Here is a 21,367-nt window from a genome sequence, read left to right as displayed (position 1 = left end):
GGAATGGAATGGAATGGAATGGAATGGAATGGAATCAACCCAAGTACAACGGCACGGGACGGGACGGGACGGGAAGGGACAGGACGGGATGGAATGGAACGGAACGGAACTCAATTGAATCAACCCACGTAGAACGGAACGTAATGTAATGTAACGTAATGTAATGTAATGTAATGTAATGTAATGTAATGTAATGTAATGTAATGGAATGGAATGGAATGGAATGGAATGGAATGGAATGGAATGGAATAGAATGGAATCAACCAGAGTAGAACTGAACGGAATGGAACGGAACGGAGTGGAATGGAACGGAATGGATTCAACCCGTGTAGAACGGAATGGAATGGAATGGAATGGAATGGAATGGAATGGAATCGAATGGAATCGAATGGAATGGAATGGAATAGAATGGAATCAACCCGAGTAGAAGCGAATGGAATGGAATGGAATGGAATGGAATGGAATGGAATGGAATGGAATGGAATGGAATCGAATGGAATGGAATTGAATGGAATGGAATGGAATGGAATGCAATGAACCCGAGTAGAACAGAATGGAATGGAATGGAATGGAATGGAATGGAATGGAATGGAATGGAATGGAATGGAATGGAATGGAATCGAATGGAATGGAATTTAATGGAATGGAATGGAATGGAATGGAATGGAATGGAATGGAATGGAATGGAATTCAATGGAATAGAATGGAATGGAATGGAATGAAATGGAATGGAATGGAATGGAATGGTATGCAATAGAGTGGAATCAACCCGAGTAGAATGGAATGGAATGGAATGGAATGGAATGGAATGGAATGGAATGGAATGGAATGGAATCGTATGGAATGGAATGTAATGGAATGGAATGGAATGGAATGGAATCGTATGGAATGGAATGGAATGGAATGGAATGGAATGGAATGGAATGGAATGGAATCAACCAGAGTAGAACGGAATGGAATGGAATGGAATGGAATGGAATGGAATGGAATGGAATGGAATGGAATGGAATGGAATCAACCCGAGTAGAATGGAATGGAACGGAATTTAATGGAATGGAATGGAATGGAATGGAATGGAATGGAATGGAATGGAATGGAATGGAATGGAATCGAATGGAATGGAACGGAACGGAATGGAATGGAATGGAATGGAATGGAATGGAATGGAATGGAATGGAAGGGAATGGAATGGATTCGAATGTAATGGAAGGGAATCAAACCGAGTAGAATGGAATGGATTGGAATGGAATGGAATGGAATGGAATGGAATGGAATGGAATGGAATGGAATGGAATGGAATGGAATGCAATGAACCGGAGTAGAACGGAATGGAATGGAATGGAATGGAATGGAATGGAATGGAATGGAATGGAATGGAATGGAATCGAATGGAATCGAATGGAATGGAATTTAATGGAATGGAATGGAATCAACCCGAGTAGAACGGAATGGAATGGAATGGAATGGAATAGAACAGAATGGAATTGAATCAATCTGCGTGGATCGGAATGGAATGGAACTTAAAGGAACGGAACGGAATGGAATGGAATCAACCCAAGTACAACGGCACGGGACGGGACGGGACGGGAAGGGACAGGACGGGATGGAATGGAACGGAACGGAACTCAATGGAATCAACCCACGTAGAACGGAATGTAATGTAATGTAACGTAATGTAATGTAATGTAATGTAATGGAATGGAATGGAATGGAATGGAATGGAATGGAATGGAATGGAATGGAATGGAATAGAATGGAATCAACCAGAGTAGAACTGAACGGAATGGAACGGAACGGAATGGAATGGAACGGAATGGATTCAACCCGTGTAGAACGGAATGGAATGGAATGGAATGGAATGGAATGGAATGGAATGGAATGGAATCGAATGGAATCGAATGGAATGGAATGGAATAGAATGGAATCAACACGAGTAGAAGCGAATGGAATGGAATGGAATGGAATGGAATGGAATGGAATGGAATGGAATGGAATGGAATGGAATGGAATCGAATGGAATGGAATTGAATGGAATGGAATGGAATGGAATGCAATGAACCCGAGTAGAACGGAATGGAATGGAATGGAATGGAATGGAATGGAATGGAATGGAATGGAATGGAATGGAATGGAATGGAATCGAATGGAATGGAATTTAATGGAATGGAATGGAATGGAATGGAATGGAATGGAATGGAATGGAATGGAATGGAATGGAATGGAATTCAATGGAATAGAATGGAATGGAATGGAATGAAATCGAATGGAATGGAATGGAATGGTATGCAATAGAGTGGAATCAACCCGAGTAGAATGGAATGGAATGGAATGTAATGGAATGGAATGGAATGGAATGGAATGGAATGGAATGGAATGGAATGGAATGGAATGGAATGGAATCGTATGGAATGGAATGGAATGGAATGGAATGGAATGGATTGGAATGGAATGGAATCAACCCGAGTAGAACGGAATGGAATGGAATGGAATGGAATGGAATGGAATGGAATGGAATGGAATGGAATGGAATGGAATGGAATGGAATGGAATGGAAGGTTTTGGAATGGATTCGAATGGAATGGAAGGGAATCAACCCGAGTAGAATGGCGTGGATTGGAATGGAATGGAATGGAATGGAATGGAATGGAATGGAATGGAATCGACTGGAATGGAATGGAATGGAATGGACTGGAATGGAATGGAATGGAATCAACCCGAGTAGAACGCAATGGAATGGAACGGAATGGAATGGAATGGAATGGAATTCAATGGAATGGAATTAAATGGAATAGAATGGAATGGAATGGAATGAAATGGAATGGAATGGAATGGAATGGTATGCATTAGATTGGAATCAACCTGAGTAGAACGGAATGGAATGGAATGGAATGGAATGGAATGGAATGGAATGGAATGTTATGGAATGGAATGGAATGGAATGGAATGGAATGGAATGAAATGGAATGGAATGGAATCAACCCGAGTAGAACGGAATGGAATGTAATGGAAGGGAATGGAATGGAATGGTATGGAATGGAATGGAATGGAATGGAATGGAATGGAATGGAATGGAATGGAATGCAATGAACCCGAGTAGAACGGAATGGAATGGAATGGAATGGAATGGAATGGAATGGAATGGAATGGAATGGAATGGAATGGAATGGAATGGAATCAACCAGAGTAGAACTGAACGGAATGGAACGGAACGGAATGGAATGGAACGGAATGGATTCAACCCGTGTAGAACGGAATGGAATGGAATGGAATGGAATGGAATGGAATGGAATCGAATGGAATCGAATGGAATGGAATGGAATAGAATGGAATCAACCCGAGTAGAAGCGAATGGAATGGAATGGAATGGAATGGAATGGAACGGAACGGAACGGAACGGAACGGAATGGAACGGAATGGAATGGAATGAACCCCAGTAGAACGGAATGGAATGGAATGGAATGCAATGGAATGGAATGGAATGGAATGGAATGGAATGGAATGGAAAGGAATGGAATGAACCCGAGTAGAACGGAATGGAATGGAATGGAATGGAATGGAATGGAATGGAATGGAAAGGAAGGGAATGGAATCGATTCGAATGGATTGGAATGGAATCAACCCGAGTAGAATGGAATGGATTGGAATGGAACGGAATGGAATGGAATGGAATGGAATGGAATGGAATGGAATGGAATGGAATGGAATCAACCCGAGTAGAACGGAATGGAATGGAACGGAATGGAATGGAATGGAATGGAATGGAATTCAATGGAATAGAATGGAATGGAATGGAATGAAATGGAATGGAATGGAATGGAATGGTATGCAATAGAGTGGAATCAACCCGAGTAGAACGGAATGGAATGGAATGGAAGGGAATGGAATGGAATGGAATGAACCCGAGTAGAACGGAATGGAATGGAATGGAATGGAATCGAATGGAATCGAATGGAATGGAATGGAATAGAATGGAATCAACCCGAGTAGAACGGAAGGGAATGGAATGGAATGGAATGGAATGGAATGGAATGGAATGGAATGGAATCAACCCGAGTAGAACGGAATGGAATGGAATTTAATGGAATGGAATGGAATGGAATGGAATCAACCCGAGTAGAATGGAATGTATTGGTTTGGAATGGAATGGAATGGAATGGAATGGAATGAAATGGAATGGAATTGAATGGAATGGAATGGAAAGGAATGGAATGAACCCGAGTAGAACGGAATGGAATGGAATGGAATGGAATGGAATGGAATGGAATGGAATCAACCCGAGTAGAACAGAATGGAATGGAATGGAATAGAATGGAATGGAATGGAATGGAATGGAATGAACCCGAGTAGAACGGAATGGAATGGAATGGAAGGGAATGGAATGGAATGGAATGAACCCGAGTAGAACGGAATGGAATGGAATGGAATGGAATGGAATGGAATGGAATGGAATCAACCCGAGTAGAATGGAATGGATTGGAATGGACTGGAATGGAATGGAATGGAATGGAATGGAATCAATCCGAGTAGAATGGAATGAAATGGAATGGAATGGAATGGAATTCGATGTAATAGAATGGAATTGAATCAACCCGCATGGAACGGAATGGAAAGGAACAGAAAGGATCGGAACGGAATGGAACGGAATCAACCCGAGCAGAACGGAACGGGATGGAACGGGACGGGACGGGACGGGACGGGTCGCGATGGGGCGGAATGGAACGGAACGGAACGGCATGGAATCAACCAGAGTAGAATGGAATGGAATGGAATGGAATGGAATGGAATGGAATAGAATGGAATCAACCCGAGTAGAACGGAATGGAATGGAATGGAATGGAATGGAATGGAATGGAATGGAATGGAATGGAATGGAATGGAATGGAATGGAATGGAATGGAATCAACCCGAGTAGAATGGAATGGAATGGAATTTAATGGAATGGAATGGAATGGAATGGAATGGAATGGAATGGAATGGAATGGAATGGAACGGAATTGAATGGAATGGAATGGAAAGGAATGGAATGAACCCGAGTAGAACGGAATAGAATGGAATGGAATGGAATGGAATGGAATGGAATGGAATGGAATGGAATGGAATGGAAGGGAATGGAATGGATTCGAATGGATTGGAATGGAATCAACCCGAGTAGAATGGAATGGATTGGAATGGAATGGAATGGAATGGAATGGAATGGAATGGAATGGAATGGAATGGAATGGAATGGAATGAAAGGGAAGGGATTGGAATGGATTCGAATGGAATGGAAGGGAATCAACCCGAGTAGAATGGAATGGATTGGAATGCAATGGAACGGAATGGAATGGAATCGACTGGAATGGAATGGAATGGAATGGACTGGAATGGAATGGAATGGAATCAACCCGAGTAGAACGGAATGGAATGGAACGGAATGGAATGGAATGGAATGGAATTCAATGGAATGGAATTAAATGGAATAGAATGGAATGGAATGGAATGAAATGGAATGGAATGGAATGGAATGGTATGCATTAGAGTGGAATCAACCCGAGTAGAACGGAATGGAATGGAATGGAATGGAATGGAATGGTATGGAATGGAATGGAATGGAATGGAATGGAATGGAATGTAATGGAATGGAATGGAATCAACCCGAGTAGAACGGAATGGAATGGAATGGAAGGGAATGGAATGGAATGGTATGGAATGGAATGGAATGGAATGGAATGGAATGGAATGGAATGGAATGGAATGGAATGCAATGAACCCGAGTAGAACGGAATGGAATGGAATGGAATGGAATGGAATGGAATGGACTGGAATGGAATGGAATGGAATGCAAAGGAATAGAATGAACCCGAGTAGGACGGAATGGAATGGAAAGGAACGGAATGGAATGGAGTGGAATGGAATGGAATGGAATGGAATGGAATGGAATTGAATGGAATGGAATGGAATCGAATGGAATGGAATTTAATGGAATGGAATGGAATGGAATGGAATGGAATGGAATGGAAGGGAATGGAATGGAATGAAATCAAACCGAGTAGAAGGAAATGGAATGGAATGGAATGGAATGGAATGGAATGGAATGGAATGGAATGGAATGGAATCGAATGGAATCGAATGGAATGGAATGGAATGGAATGCAATGGAATGGAATGGAATGGAATGGAATGGAATGGAATCAACCCGAGTAGAATGGAATGGATTGGAATGGACTGGAATGGAATGGAATGGAATGGAATGGAATCAATCCGAGTAGAATGGAATGGAATGGAATGGATTGGAATGGAATTCAATGTAATAGAATTGAATTGAATCAAACCGCATGGAACGGAATGGAACGGAACAGAAAGGAACGGAACGGAATGGAACGGAATCAACCCGATCAGAACGGAACGGGATGGAACGGGACGGGACGGGACGAGACGGGTCGGGATGGGACGCAATGGAACAGAACGGAACGGCATGGAATCAACCCGAGTAGAATGGAATGGAATGGAATGGAATGGAATGGAATGGAATTGAATGGAATGGAATGGAATAGAACAGAATGGAATTGAATCAATCTGCGTGGATCGGAATGGAATGGAACTTAAAGGAACGGAACGGAATGGAATGGAATCAACCCAAGTACAACGGCACGGGACGGGACGGGACGGGAAGGGACAGGACGGGATGGAATGGAACGGAACGGAACTCAATGGAATCAACCCACGTAGAACGGAATGTAATGTAACGTAACGTAATGTAATGTAATGTAATGTAATGTAATGTAATGTAATGTAATGTAATGGAATGGAATGGAATGGAATGGAATGGAATGGAATGGAATGGAATGGAATAGAATGGAATCAACCAGAGTAGAACTGAACGGAATGGAACGGAACGGAATGGAATGGAACGGAATGGATTCAAACAGTGTAGAACGGAATGGAATGGAATGGAATGGAATGGAATGGAATGGAATGGAATCGAATGGAATCGAATGGAATGGAATGGAATAGAATGGAATCAACCCGAGTAGAAGCGAATGGAATGGAATGGAATGGAATGGAATGGAATGGAATGGAATGGAATGGAATGGAATGGAATGGAATGGAATCGAATGGAATGGAATTGAATGGAATGGAATGGAATGGAATGGAAGGGAATGGAATGGAATGGAATGAACCCTAGTAGAACGGAATGAAATGGAATGGAATGGAATCGAGTGGAATCGAATGGAATGGAATGGAATAGAATGGAATCAACCCGAGTAGAACGGAATGGAATGGAATGGAATGGAATGGAATGGAATGGTATGGAATGGAATGGAATGGAATGGAAAGGAATGGAATCAAACCGAGGAGAAGGGAATGGAATGGAATTTAATGGAATGGAGTGGAATGGAATGGAATCAACCCGAGTAGAATGGAATGTATTGGTTTGGAATGGAATGGAATGGAATGGAATGGAATGGAATGGAATGGAATGGAATGGAATGGAATGGAATAGAATGGAATGGAATTGAATGGAATGGAATGGAAAGGAATGGAATGAACCCGAGTAGAACGGAATGGAATGAAATGGAATGGAATGGAATGGAATGGAATCGAATGGAATGGAATGGAATGGAATGGAATGGAATGGAATGGAATGGAATGGAATGGAATGCAAGGGAATGGAATGGATTCGAATTTATTGGAATGCAATCAACCCGAGTAGAATGGAATGGATTGTAATGGAATGGAATGGAATGGAATGGAATGGAATGGAATGGAATGGAATGGAATGGAATCAACCCGAGTAGAACGGAATGGAATGGAATGGAATGGAATGGAATGGAATGGAATGGAATGGAATGGAATGGAATGGAATGGAATGGAATGGAATAGAATTCAATGGAACAGAATGTAATGGAATGGAATGAAATGGAATGGAATGGAATGGAATCGTATGCAATAGCGTGGAATCAACCCGAGTAGAACGGAATGGAATGGAATGGAATGGAATGGAATGGAATGGAATGGAATGGAATGAAATCGTATGGAATGGAATGGAATGGAATGGAATGGAATGGAATGGAATGGAATGGAATGGAATCAACCCGAGAAGAACGGAATGGAATGGAATGGAATGGAATGGAATGGAATGGAATGGAATGGAATGGAATCAACCCGAGTAGAACGGAATGGAATGGAATTTAATGGAATGGAGTGGAATGGAATGGAATCAACCCGAGTAGAATGGAATGTATTGGTTTGGAATGGAATGGAATGGAATGGAATGAAATGGAATGGAATGGAATGGAATGGAATGGAATGGAATGGAATTGAATGGAATGGAATGGAAAGGAATGGAATGAACCCGAGTAGAACGGAATGGAATGGAATGGAATGGAATGGAATGGAATGGAATGGAATGGAATGGAATGGAATGGAATGGAATCGAATGGAATGGAAAGGAATGGAATGGAATGGAATGGAATGGAATGGAATGGAATGGAATGGAATGGAATGGAATGCAAGGGAATGGAATGGATTCGAATGGATTGGAATGCAATCAACCCGAGTAGAATGGAATGGATTGTAATGGAATGGAAAGGAATGGAATGGAATGGAATGGAATGGAATGGAATGGATCGGAATGGAATGGAACGGAATGGAATGGAATGGAATGGAATGGAATGGAATGGAATGGAATGGAATGGAATTCAATGGAATGTAATGGAATGGAATGGAATGAAATGGAATGGAATGGAATGGAATGGTATGCAATAGAGTGGAATCAACCCGAGTAGAAAGGAATGGAATGGAATGGAATGGAATGGAATGGAATGGAATGGAATCGTATGGAATGGAATGGAATGGAATGGAATGGAATGGAATGGAATGGAATGGATTCGAATGGAATGGAAGGGAATCAACCCGAGTAGAATGGAATGGATTGGAATGGAATGGAATGGAATGGAATGGAATCGAATCGAATGGAATGGAATGGAATAGAATGGAATGGAATGGAATGGAATCAACCCGAGTAGAACGGAATGGAATGGAACGGAATGGATTGGAATGGAATGGAATTCAATGGAATGGAATTCAATGGAATAGAATGGAATGGAATGGAATGAAATGGAATGGAACGGAATGGAATGGAATGGAATGCATTAGAGTGGAATCAACCCGAGTAGAACGGAATGGAATGGAATGGAATGGAATGGAATGGAATGGAATGGAATGGAATGGAATGGAATGGAATCAACCCGAGTAGAACGGAATGGAATGGAATGGAATGGAATGGAATGGAATGGAATGGAATGGAATGGAATGGAATGGAAAGGAATGGAATGGAATGGAATCGAATGGAATCGAATGGAATGGAATTTAATGGAATGGAATGGAATGGAATGGAATGGAATGGAATGGAATGGAATGGAATCAAACCGAGTAGAAGGGAATGGAATGGAATGGAATGGAATGGAATGGAATGGAATGGAATGGAATGGAATGGAATGGAATGGAATGGAATGGAATGGAATGGAATCGAATGGAATCGAATGGAATCGAATGCAATGGAATGGAATGGAATGGAACGGAATGGAATGGAATGGAATCAACCCGAGTAGAATGGAATGGATTGGAATGGACTGGAATGGAATGGAATGGAATGGAATGGAATCAATCCGAGTAGAATGGAATGGAATGGAATGGAATGGAATGGAATGGAATGGAATTCAATGTAATAGAATGGAATTGAATCAACCCACATGGAACGGAATGGAACGGAACAGAAAGGAACGGAACGGAATGGAATGGAATCAACCCAAGTACAACGGCTCGGGACGGGACGGGACGGGAAGGGACAGGACGGGACGGAATGGAACGGAACGGAACTCAATGGAATCAACCCACGTAGAACGGAATGTAATGTAATGTAACGTAATGTAATGTAATGTAATGTAATGTAATGTAATGTAATGGAATGGAATGGAATGGAATGGAATGGAATGGAATGGAATGGAATGGAATGGAATGGAATAGAATGGAATCAACCAGAGTAGAACTGAACGGAATGGAACGGAACGGAATGGAAAGGAACGGAATGGATTCAACACGTGTAGAACGGAATGGAATGGAATGGAATGGAATGGAATGGAATCGAATGGAATGGAATGGAATGGAATGGAATAGAATGGAATCAACCCGAGTAGAAAAGAATGGAATGGAATGGAATGGAATGGAATGGAATGGAACGGAACGGAATGGAACGGAATGGAACGGAACGGAACGGAATGGAATGAACCTGAGTAGAACGGAATGGAATGGAATGGAATGGAATCGAATGGAATGGAATGGAATGGAATGGAATAGAATGTAATCAACCCGAGTAGAACGGAATGGAATGGAATGGAATGGAATGGAATGGAATGGAATGGAATGGAATGGAATGGAATGGAATGGAATGGAATGGAATGGAATCAACCCGAGTAGAACGGAATGGAATGGAATTTAATGGAATGGAATGGAATTGAATGGAATCAACCCGAGTAGAATGGAATGTATTGGTTTGGAATGGAATGGAATGGAATGGAATGGTATGGAATGGAATGGAATTGAATGGAATGGAATGGAAGGGAATGGAATGAACCCGAGTAGAACGGAATGGAATGGAATGGAATGGAATGGAATGGAATGGAATGGAAAGGAATGGAATGGAAGGGAATGGAATGGATTCGAATGGATTGGAATGGAATCAACCCGCGTAGAATGGAATGGATTGGAATGGAATGGAATGGAATGGAATGGAATGGAATGGAATGGAATCAACCCGAGTAGAACGGAATGGAATGGAACGGAATGGAATGGAATGGAATGGAATGGAATGGAATGGAATGGAATGGAATGGAATGGAATGGAATGGAATGGAATTCAATGGAATGGAATGGAATGGAATGGAATGAAATGGAATGGAATGGAATGGAATGGAATGGAATGGAATGGAATGGAATGGAATGGTATGCAATAGAGTGGAATCAACCCGAGTAGAACGGAATGGAATGGAATGGAAGGGAATGGAATGGAATGGAATGAACCCGAGTAGAACGGAATGGAATGGAATGGAATGGAATCGAATGGAATCGAATGGAATGTAATGGAATAGAATGGAATCAACCCGAGTAGAGAGGAATGGAATGGACTGGAATGGAATGGAATGGAATGGAATGGAATGGAATGGAATGGAATGGAATGGAATGCAATGGAATGGAATGGAATGGAATGGAATGGAATGGAATTCAATGGAATGGAATGGAATGGAATGGAATGAAATGGAATGGAATGGAATGGAATGGTATGCAATAGAGTGGAATCAACCCGAGTAGAACGGAATGGAATGGAATGGAATGGAATGGAATGGAATGGAATGGAATGGAATGGAATGGAATGGAATCGTATGGAATGGAATGGAATGGAATGGAATGGAATGGAATGGAATGGAATGGAAGGGAATGGAATGGATTCGAATGGAATGGAAGGGAATCAACCCGAGTAGAATGGAATGGATTGGAATGGAATGGAATGGAATGGAATGGAATCGAATCGAATGGAATGGAATGGAATAGAATGGAATGGAATGGAATGGAATCAACCCGAGTAGAACGGAATGGAATGGAACGGAATGGATTGGAATGGAATGGAATTCAGTGGAATGGAATTCAATGGAATAGAATGGAATGGAATGGTATGAAATGGAATGGAATGGAATGGAATGGAATGGTATGCATTAGAGTGGAATCAACCCGAGTAGAACGGAATGGAATGGAATGGAATGGAATGGAATGGAATGGAATGGAATGGAGTGGAATGGAATGGAATGGAATGGAATGGAATGGAATGGAATGGAATCAACCCGAGTAGAACGGAATGGAATGGAATGGAATGGAATGGAATGGAATGGAATGGTATGGAATGGAATGGAATGGAATGGAATGGAATGGAATGGAATGGAATGGAATGGAATGGAATCGAATGGAATCGAATGGAATGGAATTTAATGGAATGGAATGGAATGGAATGGAATGGAATGGAATGGAATGGAATGGAATCAAACCGAGTAGAAGGGAATGGAATGGAATGGAATGGAATGGAATGGAATGGAATCGAATGGAATCGAATGGAATGGAATGCAATGGAATGGAATGGAATGGAACGGAATGGAATGGAATGGAATCAACCCGAGTAGAATGGAATGGATTGGAATGGACTGGAATGGAATGGAATGGAATGGAATGGAATCAATCCGAGTAGAATGGAATGGAATGGAATGGAATGGAATGGAATGGAATTCAATGTAATAGAATGGAATTGAATCAACCCACATGGAACGGAATGGAACGGAACAGAAAGGAACGGAACGTAATGGAATGGAATCAACCCAAGTACAACGGCACGGGACGGGACGGGACGGGAAGGGACAGGACGGGACGGAATGGAACGGAACGGAACTCAATGGAATCAACCCGCTTAGAACGGAATGTAATGTAATTTAACGTAATGTAATGTAATGTAATGTAATGAAATGTAATGTAATGTAATGGAATGGAATGGAATGGAATGGAATGGAATGGAATGGAATGGAATGGAATGGAATGGAATAGAATGGAATCAACCAGAGTAGAACTGAACGGAATGGAACGGAACGGAATGGAAAGGAACGGAATGGATTCAACACGTGTAGAACGGAATGGAATGGAATGGAATGGAATGGAATGGAATGGAATGGAATCGAATGGAATCGAATGGAATGGAATGGAATAGAATGGAATCAACCCGAGTAGAAGCGAATGGAATGGAATGGAATGGAATGGAATGGAATGGAATGGAATGGAACGGAACGGAATGGAACGGAACGGAACGGAACGGAACGGAATGGAATGAACCCGAGTAGAACGGAATGGAATGGAATGGAATGGAATCGAATGGAATCGAATGGAATGGAATGGAATAGAATGTAGTCAACCCGAGTAGAACGGAATGGAATGGAATGGAATGGAATGGAATGGAATGGAATGGAATGGAATGGAATGGAATGGAATGGAATCAACCCGAGTAGAACGGAATGGAATGGAATTTAATGGAATGGAATGGAATTGAATGGAATCAACCCGAGTAGAATGGAATGTATTGGTTTGGAATGGAATGGAATGGAATGGAATGGAATGGAATGGAATGGAATGGAATGGAATCAACCCGAGTAGAATGGAATGGAATGGAATTTAATGGAATGGAATGGAATGGAATGGAATGGAATGGAATGGAATGGAACGGAATTGAATGGAATGGAATGGAAAGGAATGGAATGAACCCGAGTAGAACGGAATAGAATGGAATGGAATGGAATGGAATGGAATGGAATGGAATGGAATGGAATGGAATGGAAGGGAATGGAATGGAATGGAATGGAATGGAATGGAATGGAATGGAAAGGAATGGAATGGAATGATCAACCCGAGTAGAACGGAATGGAATGGAAGGGATTGGAATGGAATAGAATAGAATCAACCCGAGTAGAACGGAACGGAACAGAACGGAACGGAACAGAATGGAATGGAATGGAATGGAATGGAATCAACCCGAGTAGAACGGAATGGAATGGAATGGAATGGAACGGAATGGAATGGAATGGATTGGAATCGAATGGAATCGAATGGAATGGAATGGAATAGAATGGAATCAACCCGAGTAGAACGGAATGGAATGGAATGGAATGGAATGGAATGGAATGGAATGGAATGCAATGGAATGGAATGGAATGGAATGGAATGGAAGGGAATGGAATGGATTGGAATGGAATGGAATGGAATCAACCCGAGTAGAATGGAATGGATTGGAATGGAATGGAATGGAATGGAATGGAATGGAATGGAATGGAATGGAATGGAATGGAATGGAATCAACCCGAGTAGAACGGAATGGAATGGAATGGAATGGAATGGATTGGAATGGTATGGAATGGAACGGAATCAACCCGAGTAGAACGGAAGGGAATGGATTGGAATGGAATGGAATGGAATGGAATGGAATGGAATGGAATTCAATGGAATAGAATGGAATGGAATGGAATGAAATGGAATGGAATGGAATGGAATGGAATGGAATGGAATGGTATGCAATAGAGTGGAATCAACCCGAGTAGAACGGAATGGAATGGAATGGAATGGAATGGAATGGAATGGAATGGAATGGAATGGAATGGAATGGAATGGAATGCAATCACCCCGAGTAGAACGGAATGGAATGGAATGAAATGGAATGGAGTGGAATGGTATGGAATGGAATGGAATGGAATGGAATGGAGTGGAATGGAATGGAAAGGAATGGAATGGAATGGAATGGAATGGAATGGAATGATCAACCCGAGTAGAACGGAATGGAATGGAATGGAGTGGAATGCAATGGAATGGAATTTAATGGAATGGAATGGAATGGAATGGGATGATCAACCCGAGTAGAACGGAATGGAATGGAATGGAATGGAATGGAATCGAATGGAATCGAATGAAATCGAATGGAATGCAATGGAATAGAATGGAATCAACCCGAGTAGAACGGAATGGAATGGAATGGAATGGAATGGAATGGAATGGAATGGAATGGAATGGAATGGAATAGAATATAATGGAATTGAATCAACCCGCATGGAACGGAATGGAACGGAACGGAAAGGAACGGAACGGAATGGAATGGAATCAACCCTAGTACAACGGCACGGGATGGGACGGGACGGGACGGGACGGGACGGTACGGGACGGGACGGGACGGAACTGAACGGAATGGAACTCAATGGAATCAACCCGAGTAGAACGGAATGTAATGGAATGGAATGGAATGGAATGGAATGGAATGGAATGGAATTCAATGGAATAGAATGGAATGGAATGGAATGGAATGGAATGGAATGGAATGGAATGGAATAGAATAGAATGGAATTGAATCAACCCGCGAGGAACGGAATGGAACGGAACGGAAAGGAACGGAACGGAATGGAATGGAATCAACCAGAGTACAACGGCACGGGACGGGACGGGACGGGACGGGACGGAACGGAACTCAATGGAATCAACCCGAGTAGAATGGAATGGAATAGCATGGAATGCAATGGAATGGAATGGAATGGAATGGAATGGAATGGAATGGAATGGAATGGAATGGAATGGAATGGAATGGAATGGAATGGAATGGAATGGAATGGAATGGAATGCAATGATCAACCCGAGTAGAACAGAATGGAATGCAATGGAATGGAATGGAATGGAATGATCAACCCGAGTAGAACGGAATGGAACAGAACGGAACGGAACGGAATGGAATGGAATGGAATGGAATGGAATGGAATCAACCCGAGTAGAACGGAATGGAATGGAATGGAATGGAACGGAATGGAATGGAATGGAATGGAATCGAATGGAATCGAATGGAATGGAATGGAATAGAATGGAATCAACCCGAGTAGAACGGAATGGAATGGAATGGAATGGAATGGAAAGGAACGGAATGAACCCGAGTAGAATGGAATGGAAAGAAATGGAATGGAATGGAATGGAATGGAATCGAATATAATGTAATGTAATGGAATGGAATGGAATGGAATGGAATGGAATGGAAGGGAATGGATTGGATTGGAATGGAAAGGAATGGAATCAACCCGAGTAGAATGGAATGGATTGGAATGGAATGGAATGGAATGGAATGGAATGGAATGGAATGGAATGGAATCAACCCGAGTAGAACGGAATGGAATGGAATGGAATGGAATGGAATGGAATGGAATGGAATGGAATGGAATGGTATGGAATGGAATGGAATCAACCCGAGTAGAACGGAATGGAATGGAATAGAATGGAATGGAATGGAATGGAATGGAATTCAATGGAATAGAATGGAATGGAATGGAATGGAATGGAATGGAATGGAATGGAATCGAATGGAATCGAATGGAATCGAGTTTAATCGAAAGGAATGGAATGGAAAAGAATGGAATCAACCCGAGTAGAATGGAATGGAATGGAATGGAACGGAATGGAATGGAATGGAATGGAAGGAAATGGAATGGATTGGAATGGAATGGAATGGAATGGAATGGAATGGAATGGAATGGAAAGGAATGGAATGCCCCCGAGTAGAACGGAATGGAATGGAATGGAATGGAATGGAATCGAATGGAATGGAATGGAATGGAATGGAATGGAATGGAATGGAATGGAATGGAAGGGAATGGAATGGATTGGAATGGAATGGAATGGAATCAACCCGAGTAGAATGGATTGGAATGGAATGGAATGGAATGGAATGGAATGGAATGGAATGGAATGGAATGGAATGGAATGGAATCAACCCGAGTAGAACGGAATGGAATGGAATGGAATGGAATGGAATGGAATGGAATGGAATGGAATTCAATGGAATAGAATGGAATGGTATGGAATGGAATGGAATGGAATGGAATGGTATGCAATAGAGAGGAATAAACCCGAGTAGAACGGAATGGAAAGGAATGGAATGGAATGGAATGGAATGGAATGATCAACCCGAGTAGAACGGAATGGAATGGAATGGAATGGAATGGAATGGAATGGAATTGAATTGAATGGAATGGAATCAACCCGAGTAGAACGGAATGGAATGGAATGGAATGGAATGTAATGTAATGTAACGGAATGTAATGTAATGTAATGTAACGTAATGTAATGGAATGGAATGGAATGGAATGGAATGGAATGGAATGGAATGGAAAAGAATGGAATCAACCAGAGTAGAACTGAACGGAATGGAACGGAACGGAATGGAAAGGAACGGAATGGATTCAACCCGTGTAGAACGGAATGGAATGGAATGGAATGGAACGGAATGGAATGGAATCGAATGGAATCAAATGGAATGGAATGGAATAGAATGGAATCAACCCGAGTAGAAGCGAATGGAATGGAATGGAATGGAATGGAATGGAATGGAACGGAACGGAATGGAACGGAACGGAACGGAACGGAACGGAACGGAACGGAATGGAATGGAATGAACCCAAGTAGAACGGAATGGAATGGAATGGAATGGAATGGAATGGAATGGAATGGATTGGAATGGAATGGATTCGAATGGAACGGAATTGAATGGAATGGAATGAAATGGAATGGAAGGGAATGGAATGGAATGGAATGAACCCGAGTAGAACGGAATGAAATGGAATGGAATGGAATCGAATGGAATCGAATGGAATGGAATGGAATAGAATGGAATCAACCCGAGTAGAACGGAATGGAATGGAATGGAATGGAATGGAATGGAATGGAATGGAATGGAATGGAAAGGAATGGAATGGAATGGAATGGAATGGAATGGAATGGAATGGAAAGGAATGGAATGGAATGGAATGGAATCAACCCGAGTAGAACGGAATGGAATGGAATTTAATGGAATGGAGTGGAATGGAATGGAATCAACCCGAGTTGAATGGAATGTATTGGTTTGGAATGGAATGGAATGGAATGGAATGGAATGGAATGGAATGGAATGGAATGGAATGGAAAGGAATGGAATGAACCCGAGTAGAACGGAATGGAATGGAATGGAATGGACTGGAATGGAATGGAATGGAATGGAATGGAATGGAATGGAATGGAATGGAATCGAATGGAATGGAATGGAATGGAATGGAATGGAATGGAATGGAATGGAATGGAATGGAATGGAATGGAATGGAATGGAATGGAATGGATTCGAATGGATTGGAATGGAATCAACCCGAGTAGAATGGAATGGATTGGAATGGAATGGAATGGAATGGAATGGAATGGAATGGAATGGAATGGAATCAACCCGAGTAGAACGGAATGGAATGGAACGGAATGGAATGGAATGGAATGGAATGGAATGGAATGGAATGGAATGGAATGGAATGGAATGGATTTCAATGGAATAGAATGGAATGGAATGGAATGAAATGGAATGGAATGGAATGGAATGGTATGCAATAGAGTGGAATCAACCCGAGTAGAACGGAATGGAATGGAATGGAATGGAATGGAATGAAATGGAATGGAATGGAATCGAATGGTATGGAATGGAATGGAATGGAATGGAATGGAATGGAATGGAATGGAATGAACCCGAGTAGAACGGAATGGAATGGAATGGAATGGAATGGAATGGAATTGAATGGAATGGAATCGAATGGAATGGAATGGAATGGAATGGAATGGAATGGAATGGAATGGAAGGGAATGGAATGGAATGGAATGAACCCGAGTAGAACGGAATGGAATGGAATGGAATGGAATCGAATGGAATCGAATGGAATGGAATGGAATAGAATGGAATCAACCCGAGTAGAACGGAATGGAATGGAATGGAATGGAATGGAATGGAATGGAATGGAATGGAATGGAATGGAATGGAATGGAATGGAATGGAATCAACCCGAGTAGAACGGAATGGAATGGAATTTAATGGAATGGAATGGAATGGAATGGAGTCAACCCGAGTTGAATGGGATGTATTGGTTTGGAATGGAATGGAATGGAATGGAATGGAATGGAATGGAATGGAATGGAATGGAATTGAATGGAATGGAATGGAAAGGAATGGAATGAACCCGAGTAGAACGGAATGGAATGGAATGGAATGGAATGGAATGGAATGGAATGGAAGGGAATGGAATGGATTCGAATGGATTGGAATGGAATCAACCCGAGTAGAATGGAAAGGATTGGAATGGAATGGAATGGAATGGAATGGAATGGAATGGAATGGAATTCAATGAAATAGAATGGAATGGAATGGAATGAAATGGAATGGAATGGAATGGAATGGAATGGAATGGAATGGAATGGAGTGGAATCGTATGGAATGGAATGGAATGGAATGGAATGGAATGGAATGGAATGGAATGGAATGGAATGGAATGGAATCAACCCGAGAAGAACGGAATGGAATGGAATGGAATGGAATGGAATGGAATGGAATGGAATGGTATGGAATGGAATGGAATGGAGTGGAATGGAATGGAATGGAATGGAATGCAATGAACCCGAGTAGAACGGAATGGAATGGAATGGAATGGAATGGAATGGAATGGAATGGAATGGAATGGAATGGAATGGAATGGAATGGAGTGGAATTTAATGGAAGGGAATGGAATGGAATGGAATGGAATGGAATGGAATGGAATGGAATGGAATCAAACCGAGTAGAAGGGAATGGAATGGAATGGAATGGAATGGAATGGAATGGAATGGAATGGAATCGAATGGAATCGAATGGAATGGAATGGAATGCAATGGAACGGAATGGAATGGAATGGAATGGAATGGAATGGAATGGAATGGAATGGAATGGAATGGAATGGAATCAACCCGAGTAGAATGGAATGGATTGGAATGGACTGGAATGGAATGGAATGGAATGGAATGGAATCAATCCGAGTAGAACGGAATGGAATGGAATGGAATGGAATGGAATGGAATGGAATTCAATGTAATAGAATGGAATTGAATCAACCCGCATGGAACGGAATGGAACGGAACAGAAAGGAACGGAACGGAATGGAACGGAATCAACCCGAGCAGAACGGAACGGGATGGAACGGGACGGGACGGGACGGGACGGGTCGGGATGGGACGGAATGGAACGGAACGGAACGGCATGGAATCAACCCCAGTAGAATGGAATGGAATGGAATGGAATGGAATGGAATTGAATTGAATGGAATGGAATGGAATAGAACAGAATGGAATTGAATCAATCTGCGTGGATCGGAATGGAACGGAACTTAAAGGAACGGAACGGAATGGAATGGAATCAACCCACGTACAACGGCACGGGACGGGACGGGACGGGAAGGGACAGGACGGGACGGAATGTAACGGAACGGAACTCAATGGAATCAACCCGCGTAGAACGGAATGTAATGTAATGTAACGTAATGTAATGTAATGTAATGTAATGAAATGTAATGTAATATAATGTAATGTAATGGAATGGAATGGAATAGAATGGAATCAACCAGAGTAGAACTGAACGGAGTGGAACGGAACGGAATGGAATGGAAAGGAATGGATTCAACCCGTGTAGAACGGAATGGAATGGAATGGAATGGAATCGAATGGAATCGAATGGAATGGAATGGAATAGAATGGAATCAACCCGAGTAGAAGCGAATGGAATGGAATGGAATGGAATGGAATGGAACGGAACGGAACGGAACGGAATGGAATGGAACTGAACGGAATGGAATGGAATGAACCCGAGTAGAACGGAATGGAATGGAATGAAATGGAATCGAATGGAATCGAATGGAATGGAATGGAATAGAATGGAATCAACCCGAGTAGAACGGAATGGAATGGAATGGAATGGAATGGAATGGAATGGAATGGAATGGAATGGAATGGAATGGAAAGGAATGGAATCAACCCGAGTAGAACAGAATGGAATGGAATTTAATGGAATGGAAAGGAATGGAATGGAATCAACCCGAGTAGAATGGAATGTATTGGTTTGGAATGGAATGGAATGGAATGGAATGGAATGGAATGGAATTGAATGGAATGGAATGGAAAGGAATGGAATGAACCCGAGTAGAACGGAATGGAATGGAATGGAATGGAATGGAATGGAATGGAATGGAATGGAATGGAATGGAATGGAATGGAAGGGAATGGAATGGATTCGAATGGATTGGAATGGAATCAACCCGAGTAGAATGGAATGGAAAGGAATGGAATGGAATGGAATGGAATGGAATGGAATGGAATGGAATGGAATGGAATGGAATGGAATGGAATCAACCCGAGTAGAGCGGAATGGAATGGAACGGAATGGAATGGAATGGAATGAAATGGAATGGAATGGAATGGAATTCAATGGAATAGAATGGAATGGAATGGAATGAAACGGAATGGAATGGAATGGAATGGTATGCAATAGAGTGTAATAAACCCGAGTAGAACGGAATGGAATGGAATGGAAGGGAATGGAATGGAATGGAATGAACCCGAGTAGAACGGAATGGAATGGAATGGAATGGAATGGAATGGAATGGAATGGAATGGAATGGAATCAACCCGAGTAGAATGGAATGTATTGGAATGGACTGGAATGGAATGGAATGGAATGGAATGGAATGGAATGGAATGGAATGGAATGGAATGGAATAGAATAGAATGGAATCAACCAGAGTAGAACTGAACGGAATGGAACGGAACGGAATGGAATGGAATGGAATGGATACAACCCGTGTAGAACGGAATGGAATGGAATGGAATGGAATGGAATGGAATGGAATGGAATGGAATTCAATGGAATAGAAAGAGTGGAATGGAATGAAATGGAATGGAATGGAATGGAAT

Source organism: Gorilla gorilla, chromosome Y (genome assembly GCF_029281585.2).
Source record: "Gorilla gorilla gorilla isolate KB3781 chromosome Y, NHGRI_mGorGor1-v2.1_pri, whole genome shotgun sequence".
NCBI classification, from domain to species: Eukaryota; Metazoa; Chordata; class Mammalia; order Primates; family Hominidae; genus Gorilla; species Gorilla gorilla.
The sequence above is the reverse complement of the archived record's forward strand: the minus strand, read 5'-3'. Positions refer to the sequence as shown.